At 42.1% G+C, this 23,824-nt stretch overlaps 1 protein-coding gene across 2 annotated transcripts in view; it reads left to right on the top strand.

The window, feature by feature from the left end:
• Positions 1 to 23,824, top strand: part of RNF217 (ring finger protein 217) — a 111,602-nt gene that overhangs the window by 10,799 nt on the left and 76,979 nt on the right. The gene's annotated exons all lie outside the window — the stretch shown is intronic.

The following is a 23,824-nucleotide window of genomic DNA, read 5'->3' as shown; positions in this document are numbered from 1 at the left end:
AAGTTATGCTCATATAAAAACAGAAGATGTTAATAGAATTCTGTATGTAATTGGCCTAATGAATGTATTAATTACCATAAATACTAACAGAAAATATTGGTGAGTCTGAATTATAATCAGGCTTGGCAATCTAGCTCCCTTATAAATCATTTGGCCCATGTGACGTGGAATGCTGTTCCATGAGAATGTTGAGTATGAAATTTGGCAAGCATGCTCAGATAGAATGCTATAGGTTTCATAAATGTATATTCTGATGTTGATAAAGTTTGATTTGGGGTGGGAGGAGATTATCTAGGTTACAAAGTATTCAGTGACCAATAGGGTAGGGCAGATGGGGGTGTACTTAGGACACAGCAGGAGGAAAGTTTGAGAAGGACAGGGCAGATGAATGACTAGCAATCCTGTGAGCCTGAGACTGACAGCTGCATGGGGAGAACATACCAAATAATACTAGGAAGTGCTGCATTGTGTATTACACCACTGTTCTAAGCTCTTAACTTCTATTTAATGTCATTTTTGCCTGGAAATAAAAATAAGATTGATAATACATTGTAATGGGTTTGGGCCCTTTGGGGTGTCACCTGATGTGCTGGGATGCCACTGAGTCAGTCTATTCTGCCAGCCTGGGTCCCCTTTACCTGGCCTTGTTAGTCTAGGCTCACAAGCCTCTTCCAGCCAAGCACAAAGGCAGGGCCACAACCCACAGAGAGAAAGAGATCCATCCGCTCTGGAAAGATTCAGCCTTAGGGGCTCACCCCAACACTCTGGTGCCCCTCCCTTTAAGGGGTACAAACCCAAAGAGTTTATTAAATTTGCCCCCTCCCTCAGTGTGGAGGGAGATATGCATAACTTCCTCTCTCTCCCCCCCGATTTAAATCATTAGTCAGGAAGACTTTAATCATGGATTTCTACATAAAAGTGCATTCTTGTTGGTTGTTATAACCTTAATATATATCCTTCCCAACTCAGAGATCGATGTAGGTTTCATTTTTAGAAGGTACACACTATACATTTTAAAGTGGTTTATTTTGAAAACTTTTCAGATTAGTTTTATAGCTTATATCAGAAAATGAATGATTGTGTGGTTATTTCATTTACCAAAGGTAATTGAAGCGGGTAGTTCACCTCCCAAAGACTTCATGAATATTTCCAATTCAACAGGTTAATCATTAATATTTGGAGGAAATTCTTGCCATGCTGTATTAGGAGGAGAACATCACCAGACAGACATTTAAATTTATTTTATTGAACTAAAACAACAATGTTATGTATTCTGGACTTTTTTCTTCAACAGCAAACATATACTATTTTAACAAAACAAGCATAAGAATTTTTGAATTTAGTTAAACATTCAGGTTTTTTTAAATCAGGTTTGTTTTTGTTAAAATTGTTTTTAACTAAAATGGTTAAATATTTAAAAAAAAAAATTAAATAGACTATGTTAGCCAGGTCAACATGAGAAACTTAAAATATTGACTTCTGCAGCTAACTCAGTCGTCTTCACCTTCATTTTTATGTTTGTTCATAATCTGGAAAAGAAAAACAAGCTTTCCTGCTTTTTCAGGTCTCAAATGATTTCTCAATTTGGACTGAATTAGTCCAAAGGAAGAATATATTCTTTCTAAACCGGCAGAAGAAGCTACTGTTGTTAAAAGTGAGATTATCACTTCAACAGTCTCTGAATCCAAGTGCTTAAGTGACTTTCACCAGTTCACTGGTGTGACTTTCTTTAAAACATCATCAGCAAACATATTTCTTGAACGGTTCACCCTTAGCTCTGAAGTTTATTATAGTAGGCATTATGACGGGATGATTGCTGGATGTCTATGTCAGAGCCAACTCCTCTTCTTCAGCAGTTAAGGTTTGAGCCTGGTGCCGAGTATTGAGAATATTTATGAGAAAATGAGCTGGAGATAGTGCTTGTCCCATTTGTTTTTTTTTAATGCTTGTAATTTAATTCTGTCATTGCATATTTCTCTTTTTAAGATCTCACTCAGTTCCTTCCAAATTTCAACAGCGTCAGCAATTAAACAGCTATTTCCCTGCATTTTGTTCAAGCCTACAGAAATAGGCTTCAGGGTACTCAGCACGTGTTCAATATTTCTCTTAAGCCCAACATCTATTTTTTCACGATTTTTTTCACAAATTGTCATCCGATTAGGTCAGTTCTTGATATAGGGCTCAAAACAGTCCGCTACTGAGTTCCATTGCACATCTGTGGGAGAGTTAGCTTGGTTCCTCCCACTTTTTTCAGAGCAGGTGCTGCAAAGTGGTTGTTACAGAAGTATTTTGCAATTTCAACAACATTAGCCTTTATTTCTGGAACACTGAACTCTTGGGCTAGGAGGTGCATCAAATGAGCACTGCGACTGTATGTTATTAGCTTTGGACTCTCTTCACTCTCTCCTAAATTTTTTCTCATCTTGAATACATTGCAGCATTGTCTGTGACCAAGCTGCGTACTAGACATTTGAATTTTTTTTCACAGTTTGTTATAGTTTTTACTGCCACTTCTTGTAAGTATTCTGCTGTGTGTGTATTTCCTTTTGTATCAATTGTTTCTGTAAGGAAGACATTCCCTTCTGTTGTCACACAGGCACATACAATAGGATCATTGTGGACATTGCTCCACCCATTAGGACTCAGGTTAACAATTTCACTCTCTAGACCTTTAGCACACTACTCAATTTCTCTTTCATACACTTTATCCAGCAATTTGCCTGCAACATCTGCTCTGTTGGGTGAACTGTATACTGGTCTTAATGACTGAACCATGTTAATGAAGTGTGGGTTCTCAATCATACAGAAAGGAGAGTTTGTTGCATAAACAAACCGGGCAATTTTTTCATCAATTACCTCTTTTTGTAATCTGATGGTTCTTATCACAAACTTATCTATGGTTGTTTCTGCATGATGGAGATTTCTTTTTTCTTTTGGCTACAGGTGATATACTGTGGCTATGTGACATACATGATGTGACTGAAACACTATCATTGGCAGATAAATCAGAAACTGTAGAAAATGATGGTGATCTTAAAGGTGGATAGTCTTCAGAATCCTGTATGTTGAGGATGGATTCTCCTAAACGCAAGTCAATGCAGTTATTTAATTATTATTACCATACTGCTCATGTAGTATTACACATTGCATTCACTGACAGTGCTACTTTAAAGGTGAAATTGTAAAAGGAGGATCTGCCTATTCCAGCTATTTATTTTTTTTATCACAACTGCATCTAAAATGATAGTACCATAGAGTAACAACTATATTTTTTGCTCAAACATGAGAATTTAAGAATAGTCCAGAAGGAAGACAGGCAGTCCTTAAGAAAGATATATGAAATAAAAAAATTTACCAACCTGAAGTTCCTGCTTGTTCAGACATGTTCCTTTCATCATCTTCAACGCAGCTTCCTCCTGAGAAGGAACACTTCTCGTGATGTTTCATTCAGGCAACCAGGCCTTGCATTTCTTTGTTGCATTGTTTGCATTTTGCACGCATGCCTGTCTTCCCACAGGTAGAGAACTTCATTAAAATATTCCAAAACTGAGTTTCTTTTACAGCCTGCTGCCATTATAGGTTTTCCCTTCTAGTGAGAGAAAGGTATGGTAGATCTCAAATCAATGAAGGCTACACTCAGAAAGACCTCAAGACTTCTGGAATATGCTGCTCAAACAGTTTCACTTTAGTTTCTACTGCCTGTCCCTTCTCACATTTATCTCTAGACTTCTTCTCCTTGTCCAGATCTATTCCGCCCCCAACTATCTTCTATTCATTGAACTTTTTGAAACTTTGCACTTTTAGAGAGAGGTAAGAGATTGACTCTGTGTACACAAATTTGCAGAGGGACAGTAGGATTGAGGTCTGTTATTTCTCACCTCTCTATATTTATTTAAAAACATTTTTGCTGTTAAGAAGCATGTTATCTCGAGACACAAATCCACAGTTTGAGAACTGCAAAACTAAGCATCTCTGATGGTATCTTCTAGACTGAGCACTGTGTTCCATTGGGTAGATAGAAAGATTAACCTAAATAATCTATACAGAAGCCCCTGGAGCCCGATAAAATTGGGTTCCTAATCTAAAAACTATTGGAACTCATTTACAAAACTTTTCTTAAACATTACATGATTATATTTTTTCATACTATAGAATTAGAATTTATAATCCTTATTCCATGATGAGATATATTTGCGCTATAATGCATCTTAATCAAAGCTATCTTTAGATAGGTTTTTTCCTCAAAAAGCATTTTATCAAAAAACTGATTTAAATAAAAAAAAAATTCAGATTTAAAAAAATTGGTGTTTTTTTTTTTTTTTTTTTAAATCATTGATTTTTATCCACCCTGGACATTACATAAACTGGGTTATATTATAAACAAGAAATAAGTTTATTAACTAAAAAAGGTGAATTTTAAGTGAATATAAGAGATAACAGACAGAACAAAGCAGATTACTGAGCAAATAAACCAAAGTACGCAAGCTAAGCTAAATATATTTAAGAAACAGGTTACACAATGTAATTTCTTACCCTAAATGTTATTTTAGACAGGTTGCAAAGTTTCTGTGGTTCAGAGTTCCGGTTATATTCCTTTTCAGACTAGACCCCTGTCTCAGCCCCCTTGCCTTCCCTTCAGGTGGCTTGGGCAGACAGGCCATGGAGAGGAGGAATTTTGTTTGCCTTCCTCCCCTCCCTTAAATAGAATTTACATAAGGTGGGAATCCTTTGATTCCCAAACTTGACCCCCCCCTTTCCATCCAGTGGAAAGTTACAAGAAGTCCCAGGTAACGTTTAGTATCAGGTGACAAGACCCACCTGACTCTGTAGTATCACAGCGTCCATGAGTCAGTGTCAGTATGGAGTGTCCCCAAGAAGGCCAAGCCTTTTCACAGTCCATTGTCCTCGCTGATTGGCCATCAGCCCTGTCTGGCTTTTGCATTTTTGTACCTGAAGTGTTACCAGTGGGCGTCATCCGAAGTAGCATAGTTGAAATACAGATACATAGTCAATATTCCTAACTTCAGATACAGAAATGATACAGGCATACACATTGCAAAATAATCTCATTCAGTAAATTATAACCTTTCCAGTGATATCTTACAAGACCCATCTTGCATAAAGTACATCTGTTATGTCATATTCAGATCGCAAGCATATTTTCATAAAGAATATGGAATGAAACAACACATACATATCCATAATTAAGGGTTTAAAAAGAAAACCCAAAACCCAGAGATGCTGTAATTATACCAGTACCAACTGTTAAAAAGCAAGAAATTCAGAGTTAAGATTAAATTTAAAAGAAATTCAAACATGTTAAGTTATGGAAATAGAGTTAGGGCACCCAAACAACCGTAACTCTGTCCTAAAGTGACACTATGAAAAAAATCATATTAGAATTAAGGTAATGTTTTGGCTATAGATTAGATTAAATTGACTCTTAAAGACATTCGATTTTTGTTTTTCTTCTAGCACCATGAAGGGAATATTTCTTACAGGACTAATTTTTAAATGTTAACTCTAGCCAATTGTAAATTTCTAAAATCTTAGAAAATTCATTATGTGCTCAAAAAGCAAATGCTGTAATTTTGGGCAGGGTATGTTGTATTCTTTAAGTATAAAGTGGCTGAATATAAGTGCAAATCTAAAATTTGTGGAACCATGAGCAGAGCTTTATAATGGAACTAAATTATAGTATTGCAGGACTTTCCCTGAAGAGGAAAATATATAAATCTTGAGCACATTTCATTCATCCTGCTCATAATCATTTTTATATCTTCTGTTAAAACAGCTGTTTCACAGTTTCTCTCCATTTTTTTTGTAGTTAGGGCAGCTATAGATTAATGAAAAATTAATTGATTCCCATTCCTGTGGAAGTTTAGTAGTAAGCCCCTCTGCCATGTACATTGGCCAAACCGGACAGACTCTACGCAAAAGAATTAATGGACACAAATCTGACATCAGGAATCATAATACTCAAAAACCAGTGGGAGAACACTTTAACCTGTCTGGCCATTCAATGACAGACCTGCGGGTGGCTATCTTACAACAGAAAAACTTCAAAACCAGACTCCAAGGAGAGACTGCTGAGCTGGGGAATTGATATGTAAACTAGATACAATCAACTCAGGATTGAATAAGGACTGGGAATGGCTGAGCCATTACAAACATTGACTCTATCTCCCCTTGTAAGTAGTCTCACACTTCTTATCAAACTGTCTGTACTGGACTATCTTGATTATCCCTTCAAAAGTTTTTTTCTTTTACTTAATTGGCCTCTCAGAGTTGGTAAGACAACTCCCACCTGTTCATGCTCTCTGTATGTGTGTATATATATCTCCTCAATATATGTTCCACTCTATATGCATCCGAAGAAGTGGGCTGTAGCCCATGAAAGCTTATGCTCTAATAAATTTGTTAGTCTCTAAGGTGCCACAAGTATTCCTGTTCTTTTTGCGGATACAGACGAACACGGCTGCTACTCTGAAACCTACATAAAAACTGTGAATCTTCCTATCTGTATAGTTGTTTTATGTTCACTCTCTCACTCGTATTCAGTGTATTTCTTATATTCTCTTCTACATTTAGATCCCCTGAAAAGAATGGTTTCTAGTGCAGCGTGTTAAATTGACTTCACTGTACTGCACGTCCATTTGCTGCCTATAAGGATATTTAGCCTCAGAGTCAGGTTGATGTCAGATGTCTTTAAAAAAAAAAAAAAAAATCTGTTGCTGCTCTGTGGTATTAATTCTTTACCACACATCTGCTCTTAGCCGTTCAAGTTACGGAGGACAAAAATCAGCCACCTTCTGTCTCAATGGAGCCATTAGCTGTTGTCACAGAGGAAAATTGAAGCATATTTGCTTCATTGTAAGCAAAAGATCCTTCAGTGTAGTCTGCGCTGGCAGCATAGCCTATACTTAAGGTTGTTCGACACTTCCTATTATTAGACCTTTATTTCAGTTGCTTGTAGCTTTGGCAAGCTTCACCATTCGAGCTGAAATTTTCCAGGCTGGGTGTCTGCTTTAGACTGAATTTTTGGGAGGAAATTTTAGCAAAAAATGGATCAGCCATTTCTGAGAACAGGATTATGGGAAACAGATTTTTTTGCCCATGTGTTTTTTAAACAACTCTAATAATTTGGTTGAGAAGCACTTTGTGCCTCCCTGCCTTGGAGCTGGGGTTTGAAATTTGGTAGTGGGTTGCCTTTGTGTCAGGGATGTTCCTTTTACCTTCCCTCTTGAAAAACCACCCAAACTTGACCAGTTTATAAACCTTTGGAAAATTGCACTTAACACACCCTCAGAGACTTGTTAGTTTGGCAGCTAAATTTTCCAAGGATTCAATCTGCATGGAGTATGCTTCTGCCCAGGGCTACAAGGATAGAGCAGGATTCCTTTCAGGTGCTGATCTGGGCTGCTGTGGTATCCGGTACTGGAACAGAGAACAAGAGAGACATGGATTTCCTGTGCTCTAAATAATTCCCCTGCTGGCTTTCAGGTAGTGAGGAGGAGGAAGAGTGGCCTGATTGAAATGTAGAGGGAACAAAAACTGAATGGGGATGGGGAACTTGATGGACAAGAAGGCTGGGAATAGGACGAGGAATCTAGGATGAGGAGGTGGGATGGGGCTGGAGGGAGAGGGCTGGCAGAAGGGGTCAGGCTTGTGCAGAGGGTTTGGTGGGGGAAGGAGCAGAAAGGTCTGTACCCACTTCTCTCCAGAACCTACAAATGAACCCGTAAGAACATAACATAAGAATGGCCATACTGAGTCAGACCAAAGGTCCATCCAGCCCAGTATCTTGTCTACTGACAGTGGCCAATGCCGGGTGCCCCAGAGGAAGTGAACCTAACAGGTAATCATCAAGTGCTCTCTCTCCTGCCATCCATCTCCACCCTCTGACAAGCAGAGCCTAGGGACACCATTCCTTACCCATCCTGGCTTCTAGCCATTAATGGACTTAACCTCCATGAATTTATCTAGTTCTCTTTTAAACCCTGTTATAGTCCTAGCCTTCACAACCTCCTCAGGCAAGGAGTTCCACAGGTTGACTGTGCACTGTGTGAAGAAGAACTTCCTTTTATTTGTTTTAAACCTGGTGCCCATTAATTTCATTTGGTGGCCCCTAATTCTTATATTATGGGAACAAGTAAATAACTTTTCCTTATTCACTTTCTCCACACCACTCATGATTTTATATACCTCTATCATATCCCCCCTTAGTCTCCTCTTTTCCAAGCTGAAAAGTCCTAGCCTCTTTAATCTCCCCTCATATGGGACCCGTTCCAAATCCCTAACAATTTTAGTTGTCCTTCTCTGAACCTTTTCTAATGCCAGTACATCTTTTTTGAGATGAGGAGACCACATCTGTACACAATATTCAAGATGTGGGCGTACCATGGATTTATATAAGGGCAATAAGATATTCTCAGTCTTATTCTCTATCCCTTTTTTAATGATTCCTAACATCCTGTTTGCTTTTTTGACTGCCGCTGCACACTGCGTGGACGTCTTCAGAGAGCTATCCACGATGACTCCAAGATCTCTTTTCTGATTAGTTGTAGCTAAATTAGCCCCCATCATATTGTATGTATAGTTGGGGTTGTTTTTTCCAGTGTGCATTACTTTACATTTATCCACATTAAATTTCAGTCCAGTCTCTCCATTCTTCTACTGTCTCCAGCCTCCTCTAATGGCTGGTCCACGTAGAGGATGACAACTTACTGCTGTTTCTAGTTACTCCGTTAGCTCAAGTGGCAGAGTTTTGTGCTGTGGATGTAAAGGTTACAGCTCTGCTGATGAAGCGTGTGGGAGTCAGTATTTCTTCATGTGATGACATTTCTGGGTTTCATTTTTTTTTTAAACAAGGGTCTTACATGTTGAAAACTGTTAAAATAACATTAAGATTGCAAAGTGAAGCATGAAAAGTTAGGAAATGCCAGAATTGAGATTGCCTAACAATCTTGATTCATCCCACTTGTGTGTATACATTATGATAAGTCTTTAATTACATGATCACATTTTCTCCATATAACTGCTGCCTCATTCAGTTTACAAGATGGATGGATGGTGCTCACTGAACAAGCCACTAGTTGGTATTTTTATCATTATTGTTCACTGTGTGGCCCCATGCCTTATTTACTGTATTCTATTCAAACTCAGTTCTGAAGGCAGAATTGACTTCCTCCATGGCACTAATCACTATAGTATATGAACATTCATGAATTTATTTTCATAACATTCCTCTGAGGTGGTGGTTTTCCAGATGTGTAGATGGGGGAACCAAAGAAGAGAGAGGTCAAAACTGTCTGCTAATTTTGAGTGTCCAATTTGAGATGTCCCAGGGTCTGATCTGTTTTTCAGAATACTTAGCATCGTATAGCACAACTCCCAGTTACTTCAGTTGCAGCTGTCAGTGCTCAAGTTGAGCATCCATAAAATGAGGAACATTCAGTCAGTGACCACCTGTGAAATACTTGGTTTAAGTGAATTGATTAGCATCACATGGATTCTATTCCTGCTTCTACTTCAGAGGTCTCAATCTTTCAGGGCAGCCTTCAGGTGCCATGACCATGAGACTGTTCTTTCTCTTCTTGGAGTTGCCTGCCTCATTCATTGCACATCTTCCCAATTGTGCAGCAAATGAGGCAGGGATCCTACAGACAAAAGTCTCTCTTATTACACAGCCCCGAGTGATCCCAAAAACAGGTCCATCGTGAGCACTGAATGAGGCAGGGATCCTGTGGAAAAATGTGGTGATATAATTAGAGACTGCATCATTATGTGTACACACAAGGGAGCTAAATTAAGTCTGCACAAGCAATGTTAATTCTGGCATTCCCTAATTTTTGAGTGCTTGACTTTGTAACTTTAGCATTCTAACAAGGTGTGTGTGTGTGTGTGTGTGTGTGTGTGTGTGTGTGTGATGGATTATGTAGTATGTCATGTCTCACAAAGTAGTCTCCTCTGCTTGTCTTGAGCAGCCAGAAGGCCATCTTCACTGACTACCTAAAGATTCCACCTATGTAAGGGAATCACCACAGGGTGTAGGTCTGCTGTAGCAGTGCCTTTGCTACATCCTCTCCAGTGCAGGTGATGATGTCAGCTCCTCCGTTCCCTCCCCTGGACGTCAGGCTGATCCTTAGCTTCTGGAATGGGGCCATTAGCTCCTGGACACAGAGCCAACTTTTGGAGAATGCTGTAACTTATGCAGCTGGCTGGTCCAAGGAAGAAGAGAGTGTAAAGATTGCTTAAAGTTCAGTTCTGCTGGACCAGAGAATCTGGCCCAGCATCTCTAGAATATTATTTATTTTTACACACTTAATGTAAGTGAATGCAGTGTGTAGTGATTGGTGGAAGCCCTTATACTATTATATTGGGTAGAATCCTAGAAAATCTGTTGCCTTTAACTCATGTGGTATGTAACTTTTTAAAAGCATCGCCCCCCTTCCCCCCACACACACATTAGAGCATTATCTAAGGCCAGGTCTACACTACCCCCCTAATTCGAACTAAGGTACGCAACTTCAGCTACGTGAATAACGTAGCTGAAGTTCGAAGTACCTTAGTTCGAATTAGTTCGAACTTACCTTGGTCCACACGCGGCAGGCAGGCTCCCCCGTCGACTCCGCGGTACTCCTCTCGGCGAGCTGGAGTACCGCAGTCGACGGCGAGCACTTCCGGGTTCGACTTATCGCGTCCAGACTAGACGCGATAAGTCGAACCCAGAAGTTCGATTTCCAGCTGTCGAACTAGCGGGTAAGTGTAGCCAAGGCCTAAGACTTTATTATCCAAAAAAAGTATATATAAACTATGGTAATCTGTCCTGATTTTAAGGAGTACACGTAGCAGTTAACAAAAATTACTAAGAATGATATCCATGTTTGGTGACTTGCTTTTTGACTAAGGCCCCAATCCTGCGAATGACAAGTAAGTGGAACTGTTCTCATGTGTAAAGGTAAGCATTGGTGTAACTGTTTGTTTGCAGGATTTGGGCTTCAATGTACAAAGCAAGTGATATGACTGGAAGCTAGCTGAAGTGGTGTGGTTATTATAGGCATAATCTTTTAAAATTAGATTACGTTTTTCCTAATGTATCCCATAGTTCAATGTGCAAAAATTGAAACAAAAGCTATATATAATATATATGTGAAAGTCTGTGAGGTTACAATTGACTTATAAGAGTTAGGACTATTTTGTTCCCCAGTTAGAGTAGAATTATACAGCACATACTTTCTCCAACTGTCTGTGGTAGTATTTAGCACACTTGCATGCTTAGTACACTTCTATAAAATAGATTTCAGTGGAGGTGGAAAGTAGACTTCAGAGATTTTATTATTAAAAACAGATTTATAATTAGGGTACACCATGCAGCAGAATACGACAAAGGATCAATTTTGTTTTTAATAAAATGTTCCATTCAATCTAAATGATTCCATAAGCAGCACCAGGGGAAAATTTAAGAGCATTTTAATGTTGCTTGGCAGGGAATGGTTTGTGGGTTTAAAAAGTAATCTTGTGGCTTTGTAATGTTTGTCATTTACTAATTGAGTGACCCAGAAGTAGACTGTGTGTGTGTGTGTGTGTGTGTGTGTGTGTATATATGTGTGTATATGTATATGTGTGTGTGATATATATTTATTTTCAGGGTCCCATGATTTCCTTCCTGTTATGGAATTGGCTATGGAATGTCACCTAGAAGCAGGATTTGGCTGCCACATCTAATTTTATTTATTCTTTTAACATTGATTTTAGTTCTTTATGGTTGTGATAACTACCTAAATGTGAATTGATGTAGTGTGCTTTACTGTGCAGACAGCATGAAAGGAAAGCTTTTAGAGTAGTATGACTTGCTCCTGTTCACCCTAATAAGATGTTAGTCTGAAATTCACTCATGCAATTTTAAAGGTCTTGTTAACTTATTTCACTGCTGGTAGTATTGGCAGACTGTCCAGCTAATGTGTTTTATCCATCACTTGTTAGCTGTAGTGGTGGAGAAATAGAGGGGGGCACAACAGGACATCTGGCTGTTGACCTGGATTGCTGGGGCAAGGAAAGGAGTCAAAAACCTTGCCCACTTCCCATGGTTTTCCTTCATCTCCCCTGGAAAAAAATCAGGCGCGTGTGGTCTCTGCTCACAAGGGGAACAGAAGGAGGAGATGCATATTTTCCCAAGTACCAAAAATCTTAACTATCCTCGTGGTGTAAAAAAACCCAAGCCATCTATTGCCCCTTCCAAGTTGCCAAAAGCCCCATCTTGACAGAAACCTGCAGGTTTTATGCATTAATTCAAAATCTTGCAGCATGCTAAACAATGAAAATCTGGAGGCAGCGCATATGGGGAAAAAATCCATGATTTTGTTTGTTTGGTTTTTTTTTATTTTCATATTAAATTAAACTCATTAATAAAATCTTGAATTTATCTGAATTTACTGCAGATATTTCATTCTGATTCAGAACTAGCCCTATATCACAGAAATCAGGATTTTGCTGCAGAATTTAATTTGTGTGCCAGAGACTATTCAGGCCCCTTCATATAATCTGATCCTATGGAGCCCTGAGGGAATCTTTGTTTCTTTCAGGTTTCAGAGTGGTAGTCGTGTTAGTCTATATCAGCAAAAAGAACAGGAGTACTTGTGGCACCTTAGAGAGTAACAAATTTATTTGAGCATAAGCTTTCGTGGGCTAAAACCCATTTCATCGGATGCATGCAGTGGAAAATACAGTAGGAAGATACACTCTCTCTCTGAAAAAATGGGTGTTGCTATACTAACTATAGTGAGAGTAATCCGTTATGCTGGGCTATTATCAGCAGGAGAAAAAAAACTTTTGTAGTGATAATCAGGATGGCCCATTTCCAACAATTGACAAGAAGGTATGAGTAACAGTAGGGGAAAAAATTAGCATGGGGAAATAGATTTGACTTTGTGTAATGACCCATCCACTCCCAGTCTTTATTCAAGCCTAATTTAATGGTGTCAGGTTTGCAAATTAATTGCAATTCTACAGTTTCTCGTTGGAGTCTGTTTTTGAAGTTTTTTTTTGTTGAATTGCAAGTGACCAGGGAGGTTGAAGTGTTCTCCAACTGGTTTCTGAATGTTATAATTCTTGGTGTCTGATTTGTGTCCATTTATTCTTTTGCGTAGAGACTGTCAGGTTGGGCCTATGGCTTAAATAAAGACTGGGAGTGGATGGGTCATTGCCAATATACTGTTGCTTCTGGTGTCGCCCATGCCAGCCACTGAGGTGCCCTGTTTGAGAGGTAAGCCTGCCTTGGGACCCTTCCAGTGGTCTCCATCAGTGCGGCACTGCTCCTTGCAGCAGGCGGTGCCCGGCCAGCGCTTGTCTGAACACTGCCACCAGCCCCCGGACATGGGTTGGCTTATCTGCTGGAGTTTCTGGCTTCGGTCTCCAGACTTTAGGCAGTATTCCTCAGGCTCTAGGCGTTGATTGTCAGTGGTCTGGCACAGAGTCGAGATGCCAGTCCCCAAAGGCCCGTCACCAGATCGCTGGTACAGCTCACCGCGGGCATGTCAACGGTCTGAGACATCGGTCTTTTTGCTCCCATTCCCGATCTGTGGAGCAGCACCGCACTCTAAGCGTGAGGCGTCGATTGCTTGGGTATTGTTGCCGATCCGCCAAACGCCAGCACCGAGAGCCATCGCCCCCGTACAAGTCCTCAATTGAGGTCTGCGGCCAGAGCTGACAGGATTGGGGGAGACAGGCAGCCTCGGTACTCTCTTGGTACCCCAGACAAGTTTCTCCCTCCTCGGGCTCAGATAGCGAGGAGGAGAACCTGCCCACAGGCCAAGGCCACCCACCAAAGGCATCGGCATTCCCCTCTGGGCCACCAGTGGCATCATGGCCCCAGAGCCAGTGACCAGCCCCCTGGCAACTATGGAACCCCTGGGGGTTTCCACCCTGTTGCAGGGACATAGGTTGGTCTGGGGGCCTCTAAAAGACGGCCAGTGACAGTCTCGTGCCCGACCCCTAACTCGGACGCGGTGTCAGAGCAGGCTCCCCAGGGTCAGCCAGCCTCGGCAGAGGCTCTCCTGGCAGAAGTGGTGGAGTTTGCAGACCTACCTGTACCTGCCTCCTCCTCATCTTCGCCCGGGGAGGCGATAGTGAGGCCCTCTCACATGGTTCCCCAGGATGATGCAAGGGCCCATCAGGAGCTTTTGAAGGGGGTGCCTCAAACCTGGGACTGGAAGCCAAGGAACTGGCAGAGCCCTCGGACTCCTGTTTGATGTGCTAAGTGCCTCCAAGGTGGCATTGCCGGTGCACAAGGAAGTGGTGAAAATTACTAAGGTTCTGTGGCAGACACCCTCCTCCCTGCCCTCATCTCCAAGCTGGCGGAAAGAAAACACTGCGTCCCCACTAAGGGGTATGAGTATCTTTATACCCACCCTGCCCAAGCTCACTGGTTGTGTCGGCAGCCAATGAGTGCGATAGACAGGGCCAACCTGGATCGACACCTAAGAGCAAGAGGCTCGATATCTTTGGTAGAAAAATTTATTCTACGTCCAGCATCCAGCTGAGAGTGGCCAATCATCAGGCCTTACTTGGCCGTTACGATTTTAATATTTGGCAGTCTGTGGCCAAGTTTGCGGATTCACTACCAGAGGAGCCCAGGAAGGAATACCTGGCTATCCTCTGTGAGGGCAGAGCTATGCCCAGGACAGCCCTCCAAGCGGTCTCAGATTGGCAGTTTCTGCAGCCCGGATCATGGCTTCGGTCATTTCTGTGAGGTGTGCATCCTGGTTGCAGTCATCGGGCATATTGATGGAGGTTCAACAATCCATCCGGCACCTCCCATCCGATGGCCTGGCACTGTTTTTGGAACAGACAGACAGTAAATTACATGGCCTGAAAGACTCTAGGGCTACCTGGCCCTTTACATGCTGGGACCAGCAAGGAAGCAGTTTAAACCACAGCAGCCACACACATTCGATTAGAGCCCTTCCGCAAGAAGGGCAAAGGCTATAAGCACCGGCAGGGCCATCAGCCGGCACCCTCAGCTCGCTCGAGCTCTACCCGTTACCAACCGGGTAACAAGCAGGCATTTTGAGGGTGTGCTCGAGGCTTTCTCGAGCCTGTGTCCTGGATCCAGCACCCCTGTTATTTTCCAACCATTTGTCCCCCTTCTTCCCTGCCTGGACCTCTCTAACATCGGACCAGTGGGTCCTCAACACAGTAGCAGGGGGATACACTCTCCAGTTTATTTCTGTCCCCACCCTCCTTCCCTGTCCCTCCTCAGAGACCCTTCTCACGAGCATCTGCTCACTCAGGAGGTGCAGGGCCTTCTGCAGGTGGGAGCCGTGGAGGAAGTCCCTCTGCACTTAAGGGAGAAAGGGTTTTACTCCTGCTATTTTTTTGATCCCCTAAGCTCACAGGGGTCTATGCCCCTTCCTTGACCAGCGGAGCCTCAACAAGTATCTAAAGAAGTTGAAGTTCCACATGGTCTCCTTGGCCTGCATCATTCCTTCCCTGGATCCAAGAGACTGGTATGTCACACTCAACCTGAAAGACACTTACTTTCACACATCAATATTTCACGGACACAGACAGTTCCTACATTTCATAATTGTGACTGCCTACTACCAATGCAGTGTTTCCTTTTGGTCTAGCAACAGCATCAAGGGTGTTTATGAAATGCATGTTGGTGGTGGCAGCCTACCTCAGATGTCAGGATATCCAGATTTACCCATACCTCGACGACTGGCTCTTCAAGGGCCGGTCCAGGTCCAGCACAGTGTCGAGACAGTATGCAATCCACCTGGAAGCCTTGTACCTCCCCGGCGTCCGGAACACACTGGCGGATCGTCTCAGCAGGTGGTTCTCTCACCACAAGTCAAAATGCTCTTCCAGAAGTGGGGAGTTCCCCCAGTGGACCTGTTCACCACCAGACAGAACAGAAAGCGCATCAGTTTTGTTCTTCCAAGGCTTCAGCAGAGGCTCACTGTCTGATGCCTTTCTCCTGTCGTGGTCAGGAGACCTGATGTACACCTTCCCGCCAATTCTGCTCATCAGAAAAGTCCTCTCAAAATTCAAGAGAGACAAGGGACAGGTCATAATGATCATCCCAGCATGGCTTCACCAGCATTGGTTCGGCATGTTCATGGATCTGGCTGTACCAGCGCTTTGGCCACTTCCTAACCGCCCAGACCTACTCTTGCAGGATCGCGGTCGACTCCTGCACCCGAACCTTGCCTCTCTCCACCTCACAGTTTGGATGCTGCGTGGCTGAATCCGGAGGAACAAGCTTGCTCTAGTCAGGTACAGCAGGTTCTCTTTGAGAGCAGAAAGCCAGAGCAACTTACCCGTCAAAGTGGAAGTGTTTCTCCTGCTGGGCGTCAGAGCAGAATATCTGATCGACCCAGGCATCTCTGCAGTCCATCCTGGATTACCTGCTTCACTTAAAGCACCAAGATCTCTCACTTCTTCAGTCAAGGTGCACCTGGCAGCCATATTGGCCTTCCATCCTCGCATCCAGCGTAGATCGGTGTTCGCGCATGAGGTGTTGATCAGGTTCCTGAAAGGCCTTGGAAGACTTTCTGCCGATCTGGGACCAGGTTCCTCAATGGGACCTCCACCTGGTCCTCTCCAGGCTCATGAGTCCACCCTTTGAGACTGTGACTTCTTGTTCCCTTTTCCACTTGTTGTGGAAGGTTTTATTCCTTGTAGCTATTATCTCAGCAAGACATGTCTCTGAGTTTAAAGCCCTCACTTTGGAACCCCCATATACACAGTATTCTACAAGGACAAGGTCTAGCTGTGGCCCCATCTGGCCTTGCTGCCAAAGGTGGTGTCACACTTCCATATCAACCAGGATATCTTCCTCCCGGTGTTCCGTCCAAAGCCTCCCATGACCAATGAGGAGAGGCGGCTGCACACTGTAGATGTCAGGCGCATCCTGGCTTTCTACCTGGAGAGCACCACGCTCTTCCGCAGATTGACCCAGCTCTTTATCGCGACAACTGACAGGATGAAGTGCCTTCTGGTGTCCTCTCAGAGGATTTCGAATTGGATCACCACCTGCATCCGCACTTGTTATGAGTTGGCACAGGCTGTGCCTCCACCGATAGAGAAGGCTCACTCGACTAGGGCTCAGGCATCTTTGGCAGCCCTCCTGGTGCATGTTCCTATCCAGGACATCTGCAGGGTCGTGACGTGGTCTTCGGTACACGCGTTCACGACGCATTACGCCATCACCCAGCAAGCCAGAGATGACACTGTATTTGGCAAAGCTGTGTTGCAATCGACACGTCCATGAACTACCACTTGCTTCCGATGCTGGTGCTTGGGAGTCACTACAATGGAATGGACACGAGCAAGCAGTCAAAGAAGAAAAGATAGTTACCTTTCGTAACTGTTGTTCTTCGAGATGTGTTGCTCATGTCTATTCCATGACCCACCCTCCTTCCCCTCTGTTGGAGTTCTGGCAAGAAGGAACTGAGGGAGGGCAAAGCCAGTGGCACCCCTTATACCGGCACATATATTCGCCACTCCAGAGGGTGCCAGAGCCAGTCCCCCACGGATACCACTGAGGGAAAAACTTCCGGCATCAGTGCATGTGGCGAGCACACACACCTACAACGGAATGAACATCAACACGTCTCGAAGAACAACAGTTATGAAAGGCAACCGTCTTTTTCAACTACTATTTAGTCCTGTTGTCTGTGATGAGTCTGAAGTGCTGAGAGTTTGCTGTATTATATTCTTATTCACCAATAGATTTATTAATTTTCAACATCAAGAACATATTCTGCCCCCGTTTATACCTGTGCAACACAATACAAAGATAGTGGGGTTGCATATGTGCAACTGAGAGTGGAATTTGACCTGGAGAATCTTTATTATTCCTGTCAACTATGTGTGAACCAGAAAGAAGACAGCCTGAGTTCCGAGATTCCAGGCTGAGTTCCCAAGGGCGGCAGTTTACAGATGAAACAAAGTGGTGGCTTTTTAACAGAGCAGTTCACTGAGACGATGCACATCAAAACCCCTATTCTTTTAAGTTACTTTACTCAGAAAATTGCATTTTTAAAGACAATAAATTTCATGTTTTATGCAGCCAAAGATATTCCCCCATTGCATAACCTGTCCCAATAAGGAGCACATTCAGAATCAACACCCTGTCCCACCACGTTATCGCAGGTAAAAGCCTAAGCTTGAACCATACTTTGAGGGTTAAATTTAGCTTATGTTGGATCAAAAAGAGGAAGTAAATTCCAAAGTTAAGAGCCATGTAATAGGAATGTTATGCCACTTGCCACTAAACATTTAAATATAAGAACTATCAACTCAGACTCCTCAGCTGATAACTTCTTCCCTGGCCAAAGGGAGAAACATAGTTTTATGACCAGTAAGCGCAGTTTCATATGTGGACTGCTAAAATTGACAGTTTTGAGCTACAGAACTGCACTGGAGTTGTGAAGATTTCTAAATGGTATATTATAGAGGGGCAGTGGGTCTTGCTTGTCTGGCCTAAATTAAATTGATTCAAATGTTTAAAGTTGAACCATTTTAATATTCTAGTTGATAACAGGGGCAATGTGTGATACACGTTGCTTTGAGCACTATTAGCATGTAGTTTCTTATGTTTAAAATAATTCTGTTACAATCTGCCTTTACTATTCACACTATTTTTAATGATATATGGATGTGATGTGTTTATTTGTATTACCGCAGCACCTAAGAATCCTAGTCTTGGAGCAGGAGGATCCCATCATGCTAGGCAGCAAAAGTATGCTAACAATTTATGAATGCTGCCTTTGGAAATTAAATAGTATAAAAAGAATTGAACTAGGTTACAGTGCCCTATAAATGAAGAGATTATTATTCTCAGATTTAAACAGGAACCTGATTCTGGCTAACCTTCAAGAAGACTGAGTTGATCCCTCTGTAACTAGTCAAAGATTTCTAAATGGAGTGTGAAGAACATATCCGCTTTGGTGGTAGTTTTGGACTTGGATTTGACAGTCTGTGGAAAAGAGTCACTCTGAAATTTGAACCCCCCTTCCTGCAAACTCGTATGCTTTAGAGTATAAAGGGATTAATTAACAAAAGGGACTTCTACTCCGAAGCACATTAGGAATCCTGCTCTGAGACGCTTATAGTTCATAAAACAGGGGCTCTCTCCATGCTTCTCCTAAATTGTTTCTCTACTACCCTTCTCTGGAGCTTGTCAATTTCAGTTCCAAGCTCTAAGTGTTTTGAAGCTTACTGGAGCTAAATTCTCAAGTATTCAAGCCACCTTGAATCCTGTGATGCATCAGTGCAAAGTTCTGTAGCACGCACTTTTTAGGGGTCCAGTTTAGGGATTCTGTGGAAATCATAACTGAACTGTCTGAATTTTGTGCATGTAGAATATGAACCACAACCTACACATCAACAGTTTGATCTATATATACACACAAACATTTTAAAAAATTAAATTTTGAAAAGTAATTTATAAAATTATCAGTGCACCCATTCCCCTTTTCTTGCTTTATCATGGCTTTGTGACTCGAAACCGAGGCAGAAAGGTGAAGAGAAGATCATCAGAAAAAATGCCAGCAATACATTTGTATGCAGTGTTGTAGCTTTGTTGGTCCCAGGGTATGAAGGAGACAGGGTATGAAGGTCCAACTTCTGTTGGTGGAAGGGACAAGCTTATGAGCTTCACAGAGCTCTTTGTCAAGTCTAGAGAAGGTAACCAGAATGTCCAGGCTAAATACAAGGTGGGACAGATCAAGCACAATGTTGTAGGAGACCACTTAAAAGGAAGTGGACCGTTAACACCCTTGCAGTCATAGGACAGTGGAGGGTTAGTAGGTAGCAGGATGTGTTGCAAATTGTTGTAATGGGCCATAAAACCTGCACAATTCTCTTTACCAGCTGGAGTCATGATTCTCCCATTCTTAGACTTGGTCTCAAGCTGCAGTACCCTGTGTACTAACAATGCTTTTTTTGGTCCTACTGAACTCCGTACCGGCAACTCTTTCCTTTGGGAGCTATAACCAGTGGTAGGTAAGGCATGTTGGGTTAACATTTTAAATTTCAAACTATAAATAAAGGTATAAAAACTAGATGAGGTTTGGGAATTTAAACTGATGAATGTACTTAAATGTGCATTATAAAATATTTAAAACATGCTGTTAGGTCCAAAAGGTCAAACTTTTGTATCAGAGGTGTTTGCATTATAGGTGTATATGTAGCACTTTCTTCTTTACTTGCCTCCCCACTCCTTGCTGTAAGCAGACTATATATACTAAAATGTGCAAGAATCCTGTCCTCCAAGTGCCTCAGCAGGATTTGTGTGTGATTTATGCCTTTTTATTTTTTATCAACAAAGAAGTGTCTGAGGACAATGAATAGTGCATATTTACATACTTATAAAGCTGCATGCCACCCCTGGAGGCCTGGAGTGAGAAAGCACTTGGCTTAGGTTATTTCACCCCACTCCAGGATCACATGGGGCTGGAATTCCTTCCAGAGGCATAGTCTGAGTTTGGGAGGGGAAATGAGAGACTTTGCTCATAGAGATGCAGCAGCATGACTTGAACCCTCTCAAGGTCGATCTACATACAAACTTGCACTGCAGTAATTAAACCTGTTCTAGTTGATATCTTCTGGGGGGGAGGAGAGGGGTGTTAGGGAAAGTCTCTGTGGATGCTCTTAAGTAAGAATAAGTGTCCTGTTCTGATTTAGCATACACTGAATTTTTACATACATAAGCAAAATAGAACACATTTTAAAATAAGATCTAAATTAGAACTGATTTAGTTACTGCAGTGCAAGCTTGTGTGTGGAGAAATCTTCAGTTCCTGAAACTCTGCCAGGAATGCATTACCCATATTTTCTTGGGACAGATTTTCCTCTTGAGAGGAAGGAGCATGACAAGTCTCGTAAGAAGGCTATAGGATATTGTTGGTAGGAAAAAGCAATCTGGTGCAGAGATTGGGAAAGGAACTTAATGTATCTACTATGGAAAAGAATGAATAAAAGAAAAGTGAAAATGAAAAGTAACAAAGGAATATAGTTTATAAAGAAATGGGAGATGGGCAAGTATTTTAGGTACAAGTATGTGTGGTGGGGGGGAATTGTATCAGAGGCTAAATTCTATAAAAATCACTGTTTGTTTCTACTGTTGAATCACAAGTTGCACATACAAAATTTAAATAATTGTACAATCTCTTATAGTACCATTGTCTTCTTTCTCCTCTGGTTTATCACCTGTTCCTTCATGTCTACTTGGATAGTGTTAGCACAGTACCTGGTGTGGTGGGATCCTGAGGTCTTTGAGAGCTACCCAAATAAATCTAAAAGTTATATAAGAAATTTTAGTGGTGCTAACTCTCACAATTTTGGGGGAGTGATGTGATTTTGGTTGTGACTTGTGCCCATGTAGTGAATTTGAGCCTGCAAATTGGCTGTCTGCCCCACTTGCCCTGTCTCTTGGGGCAGAATAACTAATCAGAGCTGCTGCAGACAGAACTGTGTCTCTCCCCACCTGCCAACCCCTTAGCAACCCAAAGCCATTCTCCTAGGAGGAGAGAGTGGAGATGGCTCTGTACCCTCCCCTTCTGTGAGCCATTGGGACAGGATGGTTCCTCTGCCCCTGCCTACTCTGCAACATCTGGCCAGGAGTGGGGCGGGAGAGGGGAGTATTTCCTCCCTCCCCTCCTCTCCCCCAGTCTGGAAGCCATGGCAGTGAGGGGTGAGGAACCACAGGAGGAGCAGAGGTGAGGCTGTATGAGTGAGTGCAGAACTGGGGGCAGCTTGGTGGACTGAGCTGACAGGGGGAAGGGGAGCTGGGGGGCCAGAATTTTCCCTTCACTTGCATTTGTGCAATCCCACAGTACTTCTTCTTCAGTAACACCTTAAATGGCTTATGCACGTGTATCAGAGGACAGAATTTGGCCCTGTGGTAGGAATTAAATTATTCCCCTAATAGGAGAGTCTAGATGTAATCCTGCTCTCTTTTCCATTTCTGTCTGCAGTCCTAATAGTAGCAAAAGGCAGTAAATGGTTATTTTAATCAGTGAAGTTAGCACATGAGTCTCAGAATACACACATACAGAAGGTGTCATTTTTAGATAGTCATATGTGGTCACCTTAGGCAAATCATTCAGGCTGTGATTTTGAAACTGATATGTCTAAGTGAGTGGAAAATGAGGCCATTTTGGTGCTTAACACCGGGTCCGCTTCTTTGAAAATTGTGGCTTTAACCTCTCTGCCTTTTTCCTCTGTAAAATGGGGAATTGCGAGATTTAATTCACTGTATGGTTCTAGAGTACTGCAGTAATTGAATACCATAGAAATTCCTGTACATAAAATTCACATTTATATATTCAGTTTATGAGAGTAGAGTAGATGCTTCAGAGGGAGTGAACAGAAGAGGGCAATTATCAAGTGATCCATCCCGTCCTCCAGTCCCAGTTTCTGCCAGTGTGATGGTGCTGCCCATGGGAGACTGCTGAGGTCACTCAATTAAGGTGAACTGCAAACAAAACGGGCAGACAAACCCCAAACGCTGGTGGATATTCCAATACTTAGATTTACCAAGCCAGCACAAAACGGCTTCTGTAGTACCTCACTGCCACTTAGAAGTCCAAACCACGCAGTTCCCTTAAAGTACCCAGCCTCTGGCCTCCGTCCAGACACACACGTCCGATATGATGATGATTACTGAGAATCTTATCTCATCATATTAAAGAAAAGGTTCTTCCGATCCCAAAGGATCAGCCACATACCCAGGTTCAATTATAACTTAGATCTTACCCAAAATACACGCTCTAGCCAATTCTTATTAGCTAAACTAAAATTTATTAAAAAAGAAAAAAGTGAGTGTTGGTTAAAAGATCAATATACATACAGACTTGAATTCAATTCTTGAGGTCCAGATACATAGCAGAGGTGAGCTTGTAGTTGCCAAAAGTCCTTTTAGAAATAGTCCAATATCCATATTCAGGGTGGCTCCAGTCAATGACTGAGGATTTCAATTCTTGTGGCTTAAGGTTCCCCCCTCTTAAAACCCAAAGCAGATCTGAGATGAAGTAGGATCATGTCCCAGGGTTCTTATACATTTCCAGCAGCCTTTCGACCTGAGAAAACAATAGGCTTAACTCTCCTTTCAAACATCCTGGCAATTAGCACAGGGTAATTTATCCATTAAACAGTTCAGATACAGGTTACCACAACCTTCAAAGAGACACATAGACAATAATATTATTTCACTCAAGTATCATCACAAATGTTAATATTCCTTTTTTGATCTTTGAATTAAAGTTATAGCAATAGACACGACTTGTTTGCTTACATCACAAGACCTGAGCAAACAACTACTCCTGAGATCTCTAACAATGCAGACTTGCGTTTTAAAGCTCTATTCATTTACCTATCTTCCTATCCAGTCTTCCTTCCCAGCCATGGGTCAGGTCAGTCTGAGTTAATTAACTCTTTCTGGCCCTGTCACCTTCCAATGAAATATTATATTACACTCATAACATCACAGCCAATCATTGGTTTAGGGATACCCAGAGCAAGCAGTTGTGTTACTGACCATCATGGCTATCTTCCATTTGATTGAGAGTGATGTAGAATAAGAAGGCAACAGCTTATTCTTTGCTCTTCAAGGGGCAGATAGAATTTGCTTTCCCCATGCCAACTTCTAGTAAGAAGCACACATAAGAGCATTGAGCTAGCAAAGGCAGCCAGAGGTTTCTGGAGCAAGTGTAATCTATTTTCCCTGGTAAAAACTGGGCTCTCTCTTTGGGTACATGTTTTTTATCCTTTCTGTATGAAATCAAAAATATTACCTTAGCCTGCTTGTATTGCA

This window comes from Trachemys scripta, chromosome 3, assembly GCF_013100865.1.
Source record: "Trachemys scripta elegans isolate TJP31775 chromosome 3, CAS_Tse_1.0, whole genome shotgun sequence".
Lineage (NCBI taxonomy): Eukaryota > Metazoa > Chordata > Testudines > Emydidae > Trachemys > Trachemys scripta.
Note: the sequence above shows the minus strand (reverse complement) of the source record. Positions and strands in the feature narration are given on the sequence as shown.